This window comes from Eubalaena glacialis, chromosome 19 (assembly GCF_028564815.1).
Source record: "Eubalaena glacialis isolate mEubGla1 chromosome 19, mEubGla1.1.hap2.+ XY, whole genome shotgun sequence".
Lineage (NCBI taxonomy): Eukaryota > Metazoa > Chordata > Mammalia > Artiodactyla > Balaenidae > Eubalaena > Eubalaena glacialis.
Genome location: NC_083734.1, coordinates 49445594 through 49460508, shown reverse-complemented (window position 1 = coordinate 49460508; position 14915 = coordinate 49445594). Strand labels below are relative to the sequence as shown.

The 14915-nt window shown below is 46.0% G+C and overlaps 1 protein-coding gene across 1 annotated transcript in view; it reads left to right on the top strand.

Moving 5' to 3' along the window:
* POLG2 (DNA polymerase gamma 2, accessory subunit) overlaps positions 1–8763 on the top strand; it is a 66354-nt gene extending 57591 nt beyond the window's left edge. Inside the window, exon 11 of the transcript XR_009698164.1 lies at positions 8751–8763. The gene's annotated coding sequence lies outside the window, so the exon portion shown is untranslated. The remainder of the gene's footprint in view (positions 1–8750) is intronic.
* The last annotated feature ends 6152 nt before the right edge of the window (positions 8764–14915 follow it).

The window sequence follows — 14915 nt, the reverse complement described above, 5'->3', positions numbered from 1 at the left end:
GGTCGAATGCTGGTCCTTGGCTACCTGGGCCCAGTCTAAACTAAATATCCCAAATATTGCTATGGGGGCATGACTTAACTAAATGAAATATTACGTGTCAAGGAGCCTTACACTGTGCCTGGTGTGTGCAGCTGAGAACAGCCTTCCGTGAATTCAGAGTTCCTCTGACACACACTGCTGAACACCCACTGAGGGCTAAAGCATCTCCAACTGAGAGTCTGCACGAAAGATGGCCCCTGCTTTAAGACAGGTAATCCTTTAGCAGCCTGTGTTTACTGAGCACTAGCTGTGTGCCAGCATTTTCTAAGTGCTCCATGTGTGTTATCATCTAATCCTCACAAACGCTCTAAGGCAGATACTGTCATTCTCCCTATCCTGCCTGTGAGGAAGTGGAGGCTCAGAGAGGTTAAGTCCACCAAGGTCACACAGCTCGTCTGGGCCTAGAAGAGCCTTTTCTTACAACTACTCTGTGCTGCCTCACATAATGACGTGGTAAATTCTGTGCGAGCCCAGAAAGCGAGGTGTTTGAACCACGGGGAAGCCTTCCCAGGCATCTCCCCTGAGGGGTTAGCTGGCCAAAGAACCGGGGAACAGCATTCCAAGCAGAGGGAATGGCATATGCAAAGGTAAGAGGCAAGAGAACGAGGCACGATGAAGAGTAACCAGTGAGGCTTGGGACAAATATTTCAGAGCATTTCCCCCAAAATTGGAATTTTCCTTGGGAAAAATAAAAAAGTCTAATTTCAGCAAGGGAAAGAGTCTCAGGTGAGAGCCCTGAAGACCTTCAGGAGCAACTTGCAGCAAGTACCTTAAATTGGTGAGCTGTCTCCGGCCCATCTCTCTCCCTCACCAGGCCTGTTTTTCCGTTGTAAAAAGGCTAATAATACCCATATGTGTGTGGCTCACATACCAGAACCCAGAATCCTGTAGGGCTTAATGTAAGATAATGAAATGGAATAATGTGGGTGACATACATGGAGGTGTTTTATAGTCGGCCTGTGGCCACACAGGTGTGACGTAGTGCTGGGCCCGCCAGGTCGCCCAGGCACCTGTGCCCGATGTACCCCTTTAAGAGGAGCCTAAAGCCCTTCCCTTCCACTCTCAGCAGCAGAGGGTTTTCAGTGTTGATGTCCAGCTAGCAGGGACCTCCTCTTTCTTCCCCTACCTGTGGTTCTGGAGGCTCAGCCTGGAGAGGCGCCAGGCATCTAACTGACTCTGGAGCTGGGATTTTTTTGCAGGGAGGAGGAAAGGAAAAATCCTCTTGCTGACTCTCCCTCTCTGGCTTCCCAGTGATTTATCACTATGGAAACGGAGCTCTTTTCCTCTTTGCTGCCGGCTGGCTGGGGGCGCACATTGTTGGTGCCCTTGCTGCACAGATCAGAAGTTCCTTCCTCTTTCCTGTTGCAGAAATGCCACAGTCACCACCGTTGTCCAAGAACTGCAGCTCACACCTGAAGAGCTCAATCTTGGGAAAAACAATCTCATTTGATTCCCCAGGGGTCCTGGGGGCCTTCTGGGTAATCGGTGGGGGCCCGAAAACAATGCCAGTGTGAGAACAATGCAGCCTCCAGGGCTGAACTGGGGCCCTGCTTTTCCCCTTCCTTCAGCTTTCCTAGCTGCATTTTAAAAATGGATTTACAGGCAGACGCAGGTAGTCTGTATTGTGTTAGGTTGCAGTAAACTCAAAGTGCCTTTGTGTGGACAGAACCTTCTTTGAAGGCAGGGCAGATGTGACTACAGGCAGGCCTGTGCCCACCCACTTGTGGAGACCCCAAGAGAAATCTGTTCTTGGAGGGTAAGACTTGCAGATGGAGGGCAGATGTGGATACAGGGGAAGGGAGATGCAGATGCAGGGGAGAGGGGTATTCAGAGGAGACTGCATACCTGTGTCATCATCAGTCACTTGCACATTCACATGAGGTTTCAGGTGCTGTCAGCTGGAGGCCTGGTTGAGAGCTGGCTCTGCTGCGATTGGTCCAGCACTCAGGCCATTCCTTAAAGGCTGGTGCCTGGGGGTCTTACCTGGCTGTCCAGTGGTTAAGACTCCGCGCTTCACTGCAGGGGGCACGGGTTCAATCCCTGGTCAGGGAACTAAGATCCCGCATGCTGCCGTGGGCACGGCCCAAAAAAAGGCTGGTGCCTGGGCTGGAGCACCCTAGGCCTAACATCACATGTACTGGGCTAGGTCCTGGGTACAAGGACACAGAGCATGTGGTGAGCAGGGATCCCAGAGACAATGAAGGAAGCTTCCTGGCCAGGAAGTCCTGAGACAGCACCAGATCCACTTTGGCTGCACGGGCAGGTCATGGCCAACCTCAGGGACCTTCTCTGTAAGTTGACCTAAGGAATATCTCTCCCAGCCTCGTCCTATGAGAGGAGGAGGGGACTAAGGGCACCTCACATTTATCCATTTCACTGTTCAAGAGGGCCATCAAGAATAACTGTCTAGGGACTTCCCTGGTGGTCCAGTGGGTAAGACTCCACGCTCCCAGTGCAGGGGACCCTGCTTCAATCCCTGGTCAGGGAACTAGATCCTGCATGCTGCAACTAAGACCCAGCGCAGCCAAAGTAAGTAAGTAAGTAAATAAATAAATAAGAATAGCCGTCTACATGAAACTGGTCTTGAAATTATCTGGGAGGGAAACACTTCATTTAGGAGGAGCTGGTGCATTTCAGTGCATCTCTAGGATAATGTTCACAAACCCCTTTACCTCCTCGAACATCCAGATCTTTCCTAGGTCTCAAAATATTCCTATTCTCTTTGCATCTAGAAGGTTCTTTTATTTGGGAGAGGATTTCCAAGGTTCTACCAGATTCAGATTCTAAGCAGCAGTGTGAAAATTCATGTTTTATTTTTGTCAGCAGAGCTGCCTGAACCCCTGGACCCCAAGGGGAGCCCTGGCCTTTAGGGAAAAGGTGACAGAGGTAGCCCTGAAAAATACCTTCAGAGCAGCTCGGCTCACCTCTTCCTCTTGGTACAAGAGAATGAGCCTCTGTGAGGAGGACATTCTAGTTCTCTCTGATTCTCTGTGCGCACTCCTGGGACCAGCAGAAATGGAGGACTTTTGTGCAATGCTCAGCTTCCTCCTCACTGCCCTGAAGGTCTCACTCCCCATAAGACCTCAGGAGAAGTGGAGGGGCTGCCCTCCAGTAATCCCCCCAACAACACCTGAGTCAGGGAGCATCTGACCAGCGCTTGCATCCTCCAGGAACAGGGAACCAGTCCTTTTTTTTTTTTTTGGCCATACCACACGGCATGCAGAATCTTAGTTCCCCCGGCCAGGGGTCAAACCTGTTCCCCCTGCAGTGGAAGCACAGAGCCTTAACCACTGGACCACGAGGGAAGTCCCTAAATAACAATTTTTATTGAGATAATAGTAGATTCGCATGCATTTGTAATAAATAATAGAGAAAGCCCTTGTATGTTACCCAGGTTTCCGCAGTAGTAACATTTTAGTGTTACATTATAATGTCACAGTACATTGACATTGATACAACCCACCCATAATATTTAATCTCCCCAGTTTTACTGGTACTCACTTGTGTCTCTGTGTGTGTAAAGTTCTAAACAGCTTTATCACCTCTGTAGAGTTATGTATCCCTCACCACAGTCAGCACACAGTTCCCAAGACACAAGGATCCCATCCCTTTTATAGCCACGCCCACTTCCTTCCCTGTCCCCATCCCCAACCTCTGGAAACTGCTAATCTGTCCTTCATTTCTAAACTTTTGTTATTTCAAAAATGTTATGTAAATAGGATCACATTTGGGGGATTGGGTGTGTTCGCTCAGCCTATTGCCCTGGGGATTCATCCAAGTTGCTGCATGTATCAATAGTTTGCTCCTTTTCATTGCTGAGGAATATTCCATGGCGTACATGTACCACCGTTTATTTAACCATTCATTGAAGGACATCTGGACTGATTCCAATTTTTCAGGAAAGCTGAAATGACAAAGCTGCTGTGAACATTCACGTACAGATTTTTTGTGTGAACATACTTTTAAAATTTCTCTGGGCAACTGTTCCATTTTTTAGACAGCTCTAATTAAAGAAGATCCTTGAGTGACTTCCCTGGTGGCACAGTGGTTGACTCTGCGCTCCCAATGCAGGGGGCCCGGGTTCAGTCCCTGGTCAGGGAACTAGATCCCACATGCATGCTGCAACTAAGAGTTCGCATGCCACAACTAAGGAGCCCGAGAGCCACAACTGAGACCCAGCGCAACCAAATAACCAAATAAATTTTTTAAAAAAGAAGATCCTTGAGGTCTGTGAGGGATCCATTTGAGACCCACATGTGTTCTCACATTCTCAAGAGTTAGAAATGTTTATACAGGCTCCTGGCTTGGTCCTAAATCACATGAATCTCATGTCTGTCCAGAAGTACCGTTTCCTGTGCATATTCTCCCACTCCAACTTGGCTGCCTTTTTTATTTGGATGTATCTATTTTAATTTTGTTTAATCAGGTAATGAAGCTGTAAAGAAACAGGAAACATTAAGACAGTTGTATAGAACAAATTGAAGGATTACATCCTAAAATAACCTGGGTGAATAAATATTTCATATTCAGTGTGTTTCAACTTTTTTAGAGTTTGACCCCTTCAGTCTTTGTTCTAAGCCAAAGATTTTCCTGTTGTGGGGCATTTCAAGAAGCCCTGAAATGTTTTTCTTCCAGAGGCACCGTGCAAAGAATTCAGGGCTCAGGCCTGGAGTCAGGCAGCCAGCGTTACAACGGACTTAAATCAGCTGTGAGATTGTGAGCAAGTGTACTAACCTTTCCGAGATTCTCTTTTCTCTCCTGTACAATGAGGATAATTTTAGCATCTAATCCACAGGATTAAATGAGACAATCCATGAGAAGTCATAAGTCCTCAGTAAATTTTAGGAGAAACCCCTCTCCAAATCTCTTGAGAACAATGCTTCAAAACCCTTCACTGAAGGTTGTTTCAAGGGGGTTGTGAGGGAGAATTATCTCATTGCCCAGAGAAAAACTCGCTGCAAGTCTTCTGTACCCAGTTTCTCCCTCAAAGTCAAGTCCCCACCACCCCTCCCGAATCAGCCAGTCAGCCTCCCACTGTGGCCCTTGCTCCCAGATGGGCCCCTTTCTTCCTGAGGTAGCTGTTTAGAATTCTCTGTGTTTCGCCGGGGACTCTGGTCATTCTGCCACCCCCAGCTGGCACCCCATCCCCCCGAAATGAAGACTGAGCACTTGGGCTGCGTTTTGCTTTCCTTCTTGTTTTCTCAGTTCCTGTTCAGTTGCTCAGACAGATCCACTCAGGTTTCCACAACAGGGACACAGATGCCTTTTCATGCCATCTGACGGGTGATGCACGAGCTCCATGAACAACTTCATGGCTCTTCTTAGCATCGAGTTGGAATGGTGATCCCAGCCCAGCCCACAAGCAACAGAGGCCACTTAATGACCTTCATAATGAGGACAACTGTCTTGTTTCCATTTCCTTTGTCTTCAGCCCCAGCAATCAGCAGGAACACTGCTCAGACTCATGGCATTGGCTTTTTTTTTTAATATAGATTTTATTTATTTATTTATTTATTTATTTATTTATTTATTTATTTATTTATTTATTGGCTGCATTGGGTCTTCATTGCTGTGTGCGGGCTTTCTCTAGTTGCGGCGAGCAGGGGCTACTCTTCGTTGCGGTGCGAGGGCTTCTCATTGCAGTTGCTTCTCGTTGCGGAGCACAGGCTCTAGGCACACGGGCTTCAGTAGTTGTGGCTCGCAGGCTCTAGAGCGCAGGCTCAGTAGTTGTGGCTTGCAGGCTTAGTTGCCCCGTGGCATGTGGGATCTTCCTGGACCAGGGCTTGAACCTGTGTCCCCTGCACTGGCAGGCGGATTCTTAACCACTGTGCCACCAGGGAAGCCCCATGGCATTGGCTTTGACAAATATTTGCCTCCTAGAAGCTTTATCAGTAAGATGAAGAGATGTGCAGTAGCCAGTCTTCCACTGGACAGAGCAGGAGTGGCCTCCGTGGCTGCCGGGGTTCGGCCCAGAGGAGACTCCGCAACCCTCTGGAAACATCTCCCCCTCTCTCAACTGTCTTTAAAAACCTTCGCAAAACTTTCCCTCATCCGCTGTGTTACAAAGATCTAACTAAAATAGACCTCCCTATGGGTTCTACCCAAAGGTTAAAAAAAAAAGTCCCATTCCTTTTTCACATAAAAACAGTGCAATTGAGAAATGCAAATCAAAACTACAATGAGGTATCACCTCACTCCGGTCAGAATGGCCACCATCAAAAAATCTACAAACAGTAACTGCTAGAGAAGGTGTGGAGAAAAGGGAACCCTCCTGCACTGTTGGTGGGAATGTAAATTGGTACAACCACTATGGAGAACAGTATGGAGGTTCCTTAAGAAGCTAAAAATAGAACTACCATATGATCCAGCAATCCCACTCTTGGGCATATATCCAGAGAAAAACATGGTTCAAAAAGATACATGCACCCCAGTGTTCACTGCAGTGCTGTTTACAATAGCCAGGAGACGGAAACAACCTAAATGTCCATTGACAGATGAATGGATAAAGAAGATGCCGTACATATCTCAGTGGAATATTACTCAGCCATTAAAAAGAATGAAATAATGCCATTTGCAGCAACATGGATGAAACTGGAGATTATCATACTAAATGAAGTCAGAGAAAGACATATCATATGATATGACTCATACGCAGAATCTTAAAAAAAATGATACAAATGAACTTATTTACAAAACAGAAACAGACTCACAGACTTAGAGAATGAACTTATGGTTACCCGGGGTGGGGGAAAGTGAGGGGGAGGGATAGATTGGGAGGTTGGGATTGACATGTACACACTGCTATATTTAAAATAGATAACCTACTCTAAGGTTATCTATTTTAACCTTATAGTAGGTTATAAGGACCTACTCTAAAATAAATAAATAAATTTTAAAAATAAATAAAAGCAATGCAATTATTTAAAGATAATTTTCAGATACTCTCCCAAATCTTCCTTCTTAGTCTTAACATTTCCACTCCCTTCAAATGTTCCTCTTATGATGTGGTTCGAAGGCCCCTTGCCTTGGTATTTTCATCACCCCTCCATACGCTTTTGGGTGTCACCCCCTGAACTGAGCATGTGTGACAAAATACAGTGGGGCAGTCTTCTCCCCACTTCTGAACTCTTTCATTAATGCTGCCAATGGGGACGATAGCCATGCCCCTTTCAAACTCATCAGTCTTTCCCCACGCATCCTCCTGTTAAGCAACATGTCTGTCATCTGTCATCCTGTATTTGCAAGGTCAGCTTTGAGGAACTAAGATCAGGAACTTTAACTTTCTATTGTGTGTCATCATTTGGCCCATTGCACCCTCCTAGTGACATCCTTTTGACGACCAATCCTATCCTTTGACCTCTTACCTATCTATCCCTCCCAGTGTTGTGTCATTCAGGGATTGAGTCAGCACACTTTCCATCCCTCCTGTGAGCCAGGAGAGGGAAGAAGACAACCACATGGCATTCCACTACAGATGTCTTTTGTTTTGGGGTTTTTTGTTTGTTTGTTTGTTTTTTAATATTTTTAAAATATTTATTTATTTATTTATTTTTTTGGCTGTGCTGGGTCTTAGTTGCAGCACGCGGGATCTTCGTTGTGACATGCAGGATCTTTTTTTTTTTTTTTTAGTTGCGGCATGTGGGCTTCTTAGTTGCAGCGTGCGAACTCTTAGTTGCAGCATGCATGTGGGATCTAGTTCCCTGACTAGGGATTGAACCCAGGACCCCTGCATTGGGAGCACAGAGTCTTACCCACCGGACCACCAGGGAAGACCCTACAGATGTCTTTTGAATTGACCTTGAATAAAACTCTTTGGATCTAATTGTCCCACAAATGACAGATGCCACACACTTCTCCATGAGGACCCCAGGACATACCTGGTCAGACATCTTGCTGAAATCAGAAGCCCTGTACCTGCAGTTTTTTACTCATTCAACAATCTAGTAACTCTGACAACAAAAAAAACCAGGTTAACTTGTCTGACTTACTTTTGGAAGATCTTTGCTGGTTTCTGGTCATTTCTACTTCCTGCCTGGTAGCTACAAGTGCCCCCTGCCAACACCTGTAAGAGTTCTGCTCTGCTCTGTACTGACTCTTGGGTGCTAGGATCCCATTTTAGTCCCTTCACTGAGCACCCTTCCTCCCGTCGCCCTTCCTTCATGACCCAGGCCTCATCTAGCCCTTAATACATGGCCTAACTCCTCCTGGGTGTGACCCTCACTGGCAGCCCTGTCAGGTCTGGCCTAGACTCGCCATTCTCCACCCTTCCCTGAATTCCAACCACAGAGGTCTGGGCCCCCTTCTGTATATATATATGTGTGTGTGTGTGTATTTTTTTTTTGATGAAGACTTTATTGAAGTTCCGTACACAATGAGAGCCATAACTCACTAGGAAAAGATTTTAGGGCATGCTTAGACATAGCATAGAGTTTTTACATACCTAATAAGTAATCTGCTAGAGTTTTGTAGAGGATGGATATCAAGGCCCCTGTGATCTATGGTTTTAGGAGTCCCTATCCCCACCCCCACCCCCTTTTCTAAAACTCAGTATATTTCTTGGGGTTCAGGCTAGATATGAGAAGGGGACAAGTCTGCCCCCTACAACTTCATCACCTGGACGTCCAGCTCAGGAATAACACCAACCTCCTTAGCCCAAAAGGCTGGGGAGGTGAAGCCTCGTCAGCAGGAACCATTGTTTCGTTTCAAAGCAGGGGATGGAGGGATCCACTGAGAACCGAGAAGAGAGGGCCCTCACAAGCCCTGGCCTCTGCTTCCTCTGTGGCTGCCCCAGCCAGATTTCCTGTTAAAACCAAGGTGACGAATAGATGATTACATTAAGAAATGGACACGCACTTCTGCTGACCTCATGAAAGCCAGTTGGGCACGAACAAAGCTACACACACACACTGGACTGAGAATCACGCCGGTAGGTAATGTTTTTAAATACTTTAAAGCAATTTTCTTTCTTAAATTCCTAGAGTCTATGTGCAGAAGTGGGCAAGTCATAGAGAGGTGGACTTCCCTGGTGGCAGAGTGGTTAAGAATCTACCTAATTAAAAAAAAAAAAAAGAATCCACCTGCCAATGCAGGGGACACAGGTTCGAGCGCTGGTCCGGGAAGATCCCACATGCTTCACATGCGGAGCAACTAAGCCTGTGCACCACAACTACTGAGCCTGAGCTCTAGAGCCCGCGAGCCACACCTACTGAAGCCCACGTGCCCTAGAGCCCGTGCTCCGCAACAAGAGAAACCACCGAAATGAGAAGCCCACGTGCCGCAACGAAGAGTAGCCCCCACTCGCCGCAACTAGAGAAAGCCCACGCGCAGCAACAAAGACCCAATGCAGCCAAAAAAAATAAATAATTTATTTTTTTAAAAAAAAAGAAAGAAAAGAAAAGACAAGGGGCTCAGGCTGCTCACAGTGTAGTTTCAACTCATTGCAGACAAATGGTTTTGAAGACGGCTTCCGGGAGCTTCCAGAGAACCTAATCAGTGTTTGTCAGATTGTTTTTGAGTACATTTCACATTTGCTCAACAGCCAACTTAAAAACAAACTTCTGAATCAAAACCTGATGATAAGCTGAAACTGCCTGTTCTTTAAACCTAAGTCACTTTTTGTATCTAAAATTCATTTTGCTGATCCTCAGATAAACCATGACCATTTCCCACGTCCTCCTCCAAGAGTTGTTCCTGGCAGGGTAATTTCTCCATGAACTTAGGATAAATCAATTTGGATTTCCTCTTATTTTAGCAAAATTTACTTCAGTCTTGGATAGAAGGGACAGAAAGGGGAGGGTAAGGACGAAAAATACTCCATTGTTTATATTATTATTATCATTACTGCTGCTAAGGTAGTATCAAGAGCAGCCACCATCTAATGGATGTATCATTACTTTTGGAATTTATCAAGACATCTTAGACATCCTCATGAGGAATCCTCATATCCTCATGGAGAAGGCTGGAGTAAATGGTAGTAGAATAAGGGAATTTATAGCTTGCAGAACATTTATATCAAAAGAATTTTGATTAAGATCAGCCTGGGGCAAGTCTCTGGTAGAGTGCCACAGGGCTCTATCTTCATTCTTCTCCTATTGAATATTTTTATTAACGAATTGGATTAGGACTCTGGTGACCTTCTGATAAAATCTGTGGATGACACAAAACTGGGAGGGAGAAGTCAGAGGATAGAATCAATTGTCAAAAAGATGGATAAAGGCACTGCCCTGGTGGTAGATATCATTACCCACCTTAAACTGATGAAGTAAACTAAAGAACAACACCTAGGGCAGGCCACCTCTCACTCCCAGGAGGTGCTTATCTCCCAGGAGGAGCTTCTCTCAGCAGCCAGACTGACTGTTGAATGGTCAGTTGATAGGGCAGCCTCCCCTCCAAACCCCTGGAGGGCAGGGCCAGGCCTACCTGGTGCTTAGCCTGCTTCCTGCAAGGATTGAGAGACGCCATCCCCTCTGCCAGGGCATCCTCGCTGTTTCATCCCTATGGGGCCTGGCCTGGAGCAGAAGGTTCCTGACACTCCCTCCCATCTGCAGCCCGGCTTAGTGCCTTGTTTCTCCTCGTGTCCCTTGGATAACCTGAAAAAGCAAAAATCAGGAAAGGGACGGCTTCAGCCCCTGAAAGTTCTGGCTTTTCTACACATGACTCCAGTTTAGCTGAAGCATTCCTGGCACAGGCTACTTCCCAGAAGGAGTCCTGAATAAGGGTTGTCAGTTAAAATACAGGATGCCCAGTTACATTTGAGTTTCTGATAAACAACAAATAATTTTTTTGGTTTGTCCCATGTAAGATGTGAGACATACCAAAAAATGACTTGTTGCTTCTGTGAAAATGTAACTGGATATCAGGTATTATTGAAACAGGAGGGAAGGGGGCAGGGCACAACCCTTGAAAGAATGACATAGCCCGAGGACATGACATAAACTGATTAGAACCAAATGCCTCCAAGATGGCGGACAAGTTGACTTCCACTAGACCTTGAGCCTCACTCATTGTAATGCAGCAGCAAGCTAAATGACACACCCACAGGGGCCATGACAGTTCCAAGACTGACCGTCAGGATCAAAAAGTGGGCTGTGACCCAGTTACTGGAAATCCCCACCCCTTCCCCAAATAGCTGGAATACTCCTCCCACTCATTAGCCTATGAAATTACCCACCCCTATAAAAACTGACAACCCCATACTCTGGTGTCACTCTCGCCTTCTGAGGTGGCCCACACTCTGTCTGTGGAGTGTGCTTCTCTCTAAATAAATCCACTTCTTACCTATCACTTTGTCTCTCACTGAATTCTTTCTGTGATGAGACGTAAGAACCTGAGCTTCATTAAGTCCTGAAACCAGGTGTGATCTCAGTTGGAAGACTGTGGGTTTTGGCCAGGTTCAAGTCCTGGCCACATGGGTTCAATTCCCAATCTGAGTTGCACGGTTCAAGTCCTGGCCGCAGGGGTTCAATTCCCAATCTGAGTTGCACGGTTTCATTATTATTTCCTGTCTCTGGTGGCCCTACCCTGAGCTCACCCAAGCCTGTCAGAAGTGATTACCAGGGGCCTCTTGGGAGGCCTGGCCTGACCCACTTCCAGTCCAAACCATCTCTCACCTAAGGGGAGAACATATGTGTGGGCTGAGGCTACTGCCCACTCAGGCCCCTTGGGGGATCAGGCCTCCCAAACCACCACACACACTTCCTTCTTCACTCCTGTGGGCTCCTCAAGCCCTAGTCGTCTGCGCTGGTCTCCGGCCTGCCCTCCCTTCAGGGCTGAATCTTGCCTCCCGGTGCTAGGGACCAACACTGGCCCTATCTGGCCCTAAGGAGCCTAGCTCAGCACTAAGGCCAGCCATCTGGAGCTAATTTGACGCCACGGCCTGTGCATGGCCACCACACATGATGACTGTTTACATCCGGCTGTGCTTCCAGCTCATTCACTCATTTAGCAGAAATTTATACAGGGCCCACTATATCAGACATTGTGTTGACTGCATGGGCACTGGGGTACGCCCAACAGACCCATTCCAGGGGAGATGCTTCTTGGGGATCATGTAGATAAATATGGGGTTACCAACAGTGATAGGAGCTATGAAGGAGCATATGGGGAGCTTTGAGAACATGCAACCAGAGGCCTGCTCTGGTCCAGGAGTCTCCTTTGAGCTGGGCCTGGAGGGGAAGAGTTACCTAGATGGGGCTAGGGGGTCAGGGAGAGCTTTCCAAGCAGAAGAGGAGCCTGGATGCAGGTTGATGGGGCAGGGGCAGGGCGTCTGGTACTTTCCAGGGCTGATGGGAGGCCATGTGCAGGAACATTTCCACCCACCTCATCTCATCTGTTCCTTGTCTCATTCAAAGTCACATGCAGGACCCATTATATAATGTATGGATCCATTGCAAAATGAAAATGCAGGGCCCCTTTTAAAATATTATTAAGAATTTCAAGATACCTCCACAGGGTATTAAACCAAATATGGACCTTTCTGAGCTCAACTGCCCAGGTCACATGCCTGGGAAATGGGTCCTGGTCTCATGACTCATGTGTGTCAGGTCAGGAGCTGGATCTGAGTCTTCTGCTCATGAAGGTGCTATACAAGGTCAGTTACTGGAGGCCCTGGAGCAGCCAGACAGGCATTGGCAGGCAGACGTGACTCTGAGAACTGGTTGATACTTCACCTTCTGGCCCTGCTTCTCCATCTGTAACAGGGATCATGATACCCTCTGTAAAGGGCTGCGAGTGGCCCCCAAAGATATCAGGTCCTAATCCCTAGAACCTGTAACTCTTACATTATATGGAAAAAGGGTCTTTAGAGATGTGATTAAGTTAGGGATGAGATGGGGAGACCATACAGGACATCTGAGTGGGCCCTAAATGCAATCACAAGTGTCCTTAAAAGAGAAAGGCAGGGAAGTCCCTGACGGTCCAGTGGTTAGGACTCTGTGCTTTCACTGCCGAGGGCCCAGGTTCAATCCCTGGTCGAGGAACTAAGATCCCACAAGCCTCATGGCGCGGCCCCCCCAAAAAAATAAAAATAAAAGAGAAAGGCACAGGGAGATTTGACACACAGAGGAGAAGACAATGAGAAGACAGAACAGAAGATGGTGGCCTAATGTTAGAGTGATACAGCCACAAGCCAAGGAATGCCCGCAGCTGCCAGAAGCTGGAGAAGGCAAGAACAAGTGATCTCCTAGAGCCCCTGGAGGGTCTGTGGCTCTGCTGGCACCTTGATTTCAGTCCAGTGGTACTGATTTTGTAATTCTGCCCTCCAGAACTGTGAAAAAATAAGTCTATATGTTGTAAGCCTGAATCTACTAATCTACTTTCTGTCTCTATGGATTTCGCTATTCTGAACATTTCATATAAATAGAATCATATAATATTTGGCCTTTCATGTTTGGCTTCTTTCGCTTAGCATGATGTTTTCAAGCTTCATCCGTATTGTAAGCATGTATCAGGACTTCATTCTTTCTGTTGCCAAATAACAATCTATTGTATGAATATACCACATTTTGTTTATCAGTGGTGGACGTTTGAGTTGTTTCTACTTTTTGGATATTATTCATAATACTGCTATAAACATTTGTGTTTGTGTAGACACATTTTCATTTCTTTTGGATAAATACCTAAGAGTGGAATCACTGCTGGGTCATATTATAACTATATTTTTTAAACTTTTGAGGAACTGCCAGACTATTTTCCAAAGTGGCTGCATCATTTTATAATCCTACCAGTTGTGTGAAGAAGGTTCTAGCTTTTCTGCATCCTCGTCAACATTTATTATTGTCTGTCTTTTCAATTTTAGCTATCCTAGTAGGTGTGAAGTGATATTTCATTATGGTTTTGATTTGCAATTCCCTAATGACTAATAATGTTATGCATCTCTTCATGTGCTTATTGGCCTTTGTATATCGTCTTTGGAGAAATGTTTATTCAAGTCCTTTGCCCATTTTAACAAATGGTTGTCTTTTTTTGTTACTGAGTCATAAGAGTTCTTTAAATATTCTGGATCCTTATCAGATATATGATTTCCAAATATTTCCTCCCATTCTGTGGATTGCCTTTCAGTTTCTTGATAGTGTCCTTTGCAACACAAAAGTTTTTAACTTCAATGAAGTCCAATTTATCTATTTTTTCTTTTGTTGCTTATGTTTCTGAGAACAGAAAGCACAAATACCTATCGAGTATTTTTTTTTTAATTAATTATTTATTTTTGGCTGCACTGGGTCTTCGTTGCTGCTTGCGGGCTTTCTCTAGTTGTGGCGAGTGGGGGCTACTCTTTGTTGCAGTGCGCAGGCTTCTCAATGCGGTGGCTTTTCTTGTTGTGGAGCACGGGCTCTAGGCATACGGGCTTCAGTAGTTGCAGGCTGCGGGCTCAGTAGTTGTGGCTCATGGCCTTAGTTGCTCCATTGGCAGGCAGACGGGCATGTGGGATCTTCCCAGACCAGGGCTCGAACTCATGTCCCCTGCATTGGCAGGCGGGTTCTTAACCACTGTGCCACCAGGGAAGTCCCATGGTGAAGCTCTTGCCCCTCTTCCCAGGCCAGTGCCTGAGCTACTCAGGGCAGAAGAGAGCAGACCCTTTGGTCCTTTGGGCCATTGTGCAGTTGATCTGCTGTCAGGGCCAACTCAGCCATTAGGCTCAGGAGGCACAGTGCCAGGGCCTACAACAATACTTTTAGGGGCCCATGAAAAAAAATTGTTTTAATCAAAAGAATTAAAAGGAAATTTTAGGTCAAGGAAATGTAAATATATATATATATATAAATATAAATATATATATGTTTAATATATTCTTATTTATACCAAGGCAGTTGTAAAAAATAATTTTTTTTTTGGCCGTGCCATGGCCAAAATAAATAATTTTTTTTTTCAGGATCTTGATT